This window comes from Corvus moneduloides, chromosome 5, assembly GCF_009650955.1.
Source record: "Corvus moneduloides isolate bCorMon1 chromosome 5, bCorMon1.pri, whole genome shotgun sequence".
NCBI lineage: Eukaryota > Metazoa > Chordata > Aves > Passeriformes > Corvidae > Corvus > Corvus moneduloides.
In genome coordinates, this window is record NC_045480.1 from 19134681 (window position 1) to 19140680 (window position 6000).

Below are 6000 nucleotides of genomic sequence, written 5' to 3' on the forward strand. Positions count from 1 at the left end.
TGAGTGGTAGCCTCTGTGACTGACTTCACTGCAAGTCCCACAGACTTTCTGTGCCTCTGTTTTCTTTCTAGAAAATGCTGATGGTAGCGCTTCTCTTGTTTTATGAGAATAATTGCATTTAAAATTGTGAAGTGCTCAGGCACCATGGTAATGGGGAGATGCATAAGTATTGTGGATAGACAAGGTAATCTGCATCCAATTGTTCATGCTTTATAGCCCTTAATGACAGATACTTCAGGGGAGTTGCTTATATCCTGAAGATGAGATGTGCAAGAATATTAGATTTTTTAACTACTGAGGGGTAAAAAGGAAAATACAAAGTAGCTGTAAAATAATAACTTTTCTGCAAACTGTAAAGACTTCAAGTTTAATAACAGCAATGATTGTTTCTAAGGTTAAATGAAATAACAGTATTGTCTCTACAAAGTGGGAATAACATACACCTCATATAGCACAGCTCACATTTCCTGTAAATGTAAAGCACAACTTTTTGATTCTACTCAGAAGTTTGAGTCTAATGATACTGTAGGCAATAATGAAACTTCTTGAAAAGAACATTTTGTATTGCTCCTTAACTCTGCCCTGTCTGAATTGTCATTAATTTGTTGTGCCTAGCAAATGAAAAGTACTAGGACAGGAGCCGAGTGGCAGTTGCATCAAATTAATTTGGGATTCTGAAGTATCTTAATGTTCTTAGGGTGACTGGCTTCAGTGAAGCTAGGATATAATTTCAAGACATTGGAAGTTGACCTGATTAAACCTTCTTTTTACTTCCTGAACTATGAAGAATGACAGATACTGTCAGAGAGAACTTTGCAGGTTTCTATGCTTTCAAGATCTGACAATTTTTGCTAGAAAGGAAAATGAGTTATGTAGAGAGAGAATTTATTTACCCCTTTTTTTCAGCAAGACCAGAAAGACCAGCTCTCCTGATACCTCAAGCTATTGGCACTTATGCAACCAGTCACCAGAGTGATTGAATACATTGTGATCATTCTTCTGAGAGCTGTGTGAAATACAAAAGTCTTTATGTGCTTTTTAGTGATACAGAATCCAGACTCAGAACAAGTTCTTTATCTACCTTTTGTAGCAGTGCTGCCCCATAAGGGATCTGGGCCCAAATGAATTTACTCCCCAGACCATTTACCTTTTGGTAAATGAGAATGGAATTTGAGTCCTTCCAAAGTTTCTGCTAGTGCCTCTTCACTGAGCAGTTTTTTTGGCTGCAGACTCTTCAGGCAGCTCAGGTTAAACTTGGGATGACCCAGTGCTGTACTATAAATGATGGAATAACAGGAACATGATTGTGCAGCAAAAGGACTGAACAAAGTTTTGTGTATCTGGATACCTGAGTTTAGATATACTTTTTAAAGAACAGCCTTATATTACTATGGACTATGGACACACAGCTTTTTTTTTTAATTATTAATTTTTAAAAATTTAAAAAAAAAAAAAAAAAATCTGGCTTGTCCTGAGTTCAATGGCAAAACCTGAGTGTGTACAGTGAGGCCAGAATACCAAAGTCTTCTGGATTCTTGGTTTTGGTTTTCTTTTAAGTTTCTATAAAAGACCTATTTTTCTTACATCTTTATCAGTGCCTTTTCAGTCTGCATATTAAATGCTTCCATACTTTCTGAGTAGCATCTTAGAAAGTGTAGTTTAATGGAGATAACTCTTAGAATTCTCTAGCCAGGACAGACTTACATGGCTTGTGCATTCTTGCTGCAGTGGTGGTTGTTTTTTTTCTTAAGTTTTGTATCATGACCCAGATGTCTGCAGCTGGAATTTCATAGAAAAATATGTGACTAACACTTTGCCTCAGTATTATATAATCAAAAGTAATGCCTTCCTGAAATACAAGTGTCTTTGAGGATACTCTCTTCTGAGTAAACAAAATGCTTTGTCTGCAAATTTCCAAGTATCATGAGTTTCAAGAGAAAGATTGTGAGGAATTCATTTTAGCAAGTCACATGGTAAAAGATTAATGGATTATTTGCTTTAAGAACAGTTGAAATAAATGTAGGACTCTGCTTTTAAATTTATCAGGAAATATAACTATATAATTGAGTTAAAGTGTGAAAATGTCTTAACTGTGACTGGTGCTTGCCACTTGATTTCTCAAATGAGGGAGACTTTTGCAGTTGATCTACACAAGACCAAAGCATTGACTTACTGTGCCACATAAAGTGAGCAAAAATATTTTTACATTGCATCAAGATGTTTGTGTCACTGGTTTTACTTATGCCATTGTTACTAATGTACAGTTATTGTAGTTAGCCAGTGATGGAAAAGATAAAATTAATGCTATTAATTCAGCTACAAGGTTTGTGGATCTGTGAGCAACTGAGCAACATAACTAGGGGTCACTACCTGGATTAATGATGCTTCATGTCTTGGATTGAACATATCTAAATGTTAATCAATTCCAACCAAATGCCTGATGCTGGTTCCTTAATTTTTTTCACAATTTGTTGTTTGTAAGTAGTATGGAATCAAACAAAGATATTAAGCTCTCATGTCAATTAAGCTGCTGTTGTTACTATAATTAGCAGCTGCTTCTTCCTTATGACAGATTTAATTAGAAATATCTATATTTATTTTTATACAAATACGACAATTTGTTCTTGATCAATTAAAGTAACCCTGCATTTCATGTGTATTTTTACGAACAGATAGACAGTTATCTTATGTGGTGGGCAAGGAGCTGGGATGAGTGACTTAGAGGAAAAAATGATTTACCTATTGATATAGAAGTATTTTGAGACCAAACCAGAGTATGGCAATGTCAACTAAAGGTGACATTCAGGTCAATAGAAAGATAAACTTAAAAAAATTAAAACTGAAAATGCTTTCTCTGTACTTACTAAAACAACTTCTTTTCTGATATTGAATGAGAATTTTTACAGACCAAGTAGTCCTTTTGTGTGTGATGCTTATTGGACAAGGAAGATTGATTTGCCTTTCTCAATATCTTACATTAAAACAATTTTTTTTTTCTAATCCCTTTTCTTGCAGTAAAATTTCATCTGGTCTTGGTGAAGCATTTAACTCCTACATGCCTTGATCATAGCTTTCCAATCATTCTCGGAGACAGAAAATTTTTATCTGAAATATGAGTGTTTACAGGGTGACCATATGCCCTGTCATTGTGGCATGAGCTATATAAGTGATTTTCACACTCCTGATTATATTCCAGCTGGTGTCAATGACACACAGTGTATTCATAAAATGTATATGTAAGAATATGACTAAAGGATGTAGTAACAGGGTTGAGACAGACATTTCCAGGAAAGCACTGCTTTCCCCTTTTCTCTACATGAGTGCAATAGCATCTCTTTCTGTTCTCTGGTGTTCACTCAATCTCTTTATTCCTATACAAAATCACGTGAGCAGGGATGAGCAACACTGCAGGATAAAGATTTTATACCTCAGTCATAGAATTCAGAGATGGAGAAGACCTATTCCATGTTACACTTCTTCTTGCTGTTCTGGATAATTTGTCTAAATATATTTTTCTCTCACTGCTTTTAGAGCATCTGCACCAAAAATAGTATACAAACACATGAACTGCAGTATGATAGAGAGCGAATATTTTATCATAGAGAGCTCTAGGTGCCTAAGACAACAGTGTGAGAAGCTCATTTAAGAAGTCTGTGAGTGTTTTGCTAGTAGGATTGTACTCATGACAACTGCTTCTTGCATAAAGTAGGATTTTTCTTCTGGGTGTTTGGATGAAGCTTCTTGCTTTTATTATCTATTTATTATTGAGGTTTGACTCTCCGAAGAAGACAGCTTCTTTAGTATAAGAGAGACAGCTGAAAGGAAAGACAGTCTATAATTTTTCTGCATTTTTCTTAACTTCTGTGGCTCTAATGAGTTACTAGAATGCAGTTGTAATGATAGTAGCCATACAATATGTTCGTTTTCGTTCCATTATGAAATATCTAGTTTCAGTTACCCAAAGCTGCTAGTGAAGGCAATATACTTGTCATCAAAAATAGATTTTTGTCAGTAGACTAAGTACCAAAAATTATGAGTTTGGCTTAGTAGTTATTCAAAACCTTAAATTTCTTGTCCTCTAACTTCATTGTATTGTAGCAACAATTTCCACAAACCTAATTGCAAGAAGAAATTGTACAGAGATGGTCCCAGACAAGAGAGAGGACTGTACAACCTGTCTGAAATGCAGACAGGTTGTGTTTGGTTTTTTTTTTTCATATTTTTCTTTTGTTTTGCTCCGTTTTTTTTGTTTAGTTTTTTGTTTTGTTGTTTTTTTTTTGTTTGCTTGGTCTTTTTAAGGGGAAGGAATGGGGGAGGCTGGTTTTGTGCTACTATTTATTTTCATGGCTATTTCAGTCTCCTCTGATTCTATCTTTTGACTTCAGCTTCTTCTGCATAAAAGATTTTACCTTGCCATCTGAATACCACTCTAGGGTCTTTTCCCCATGCACACCCTTCCTCTCTCCCCCCCCACCCCCCAAAAAAAGCAGTGTAAAAACACTATCTGTGGATTTGGAGACATTGTGCTATTTTTTCCCCCACAATGATTTTAGAAAATTTATTAAAATTATTTGCAAAAGGCAAATGATAGCATTTTTCTGACTCTAAGAAAAATATTCAGTGGATTTTGCGCCTATTAGTCTAGCATTTCAACTTCTAAGGCATACTTCTCATTATCATACTAGGGCATGTTACAGAGTTCAGTGATGACCAGAAGCATCAAGAAGTAATTAAAAAAAATCTCAAATGATATCTAATTAAAAACTGTTCCAGGCAGAATGAATTAAACAGACTTAAAGTTGCTTACTGCATCCATCTTCCTGATGCCTGAAGGAGCTGAGTTGCAAAGGTTAGTCACACAATAGTAAAAAGCTCTTGCAGTAGGTAACTTCAGAAATGCAGCAGACAACAGTAAACTGGAATTACAGAATAATCAGGAGTGGTAAATTGCATCATCAAATTTCTTGACTTGTCAAGAAACATTAAAAAAAAAAGTTTAATTGGCTAACAAATCCAGAGCCATAAGAGCTGTAGATGCTTTTGTGGCAGTGAGGTGGTGTAATGACATCAATCAGACCCCTGGGTGGAAGCCAGTGCAGGGTATTAAGGGGAGGGCTAATAGACTGATATGCTAGCTTGGTTTGATATCTGATCAAGCCATTTTGTCAAATGGCATCCTAATATGACTTCCAGTCTTTCTGCTGGAAAATCTGTTGAACTCTGTTCCATTCATACCATTTCACTTCTCTATTCTTTCTTGCTCCTTCCCCACTCCCAGTGTAAGTCTCAGGAAATGTGTCTGTTAACTACATACGCATTATGAAAGGCTAGCAATCCAAATTCTCATCCATTCCTACAGAAAAAATTTGTGTCTGTAAAACTACTGAAAGCTATAAGTGGAAGTTCAGAGTCACAAAGCTAAAATCTCCAGTGTAGAATTTAGTGACAATGACAAAAAAGAATCAAACCTAGCTGGCTTGGCCAAATTAATGCCCACTAAGTTAACATTTTAAAGAAGTGGTTGTTTTGCTGTCTGCAGAGTTTGGTAAGCAGTAGTTCATAACAATACTAGTGTTTAAAACTGCATAAATTATGTATGTGCAAAGAAGAGTATCTGATACTTACCATTTTGTGTTCTTTACAAAAGAATACTTAATTATTTAAAAAAAAAGTCAGTAACTCACTATCCTGAGGTGTATGGACAAATTACACATTACTGACCATAATGCAGCTCCTATTCTAAACACTATTAATATGTTACTTATTATATAGATACAATAAATAAAAATTGATTAAACTCTGAATAGATAGAAAATAATAATAAATTATATTTAATTCACTGAATGACTCACTAAGAAGAAATAATTCTACTGCTAAGTCCAAGAATGGCCATCTATGACTTGACAAACTGCAGAATATGAATTGTTTTATCATTTAAAAATTTTATTTTATCATTCTTTAGCGAACACTCTTAGGATGCTGCTGTTTAACTAATTGCTG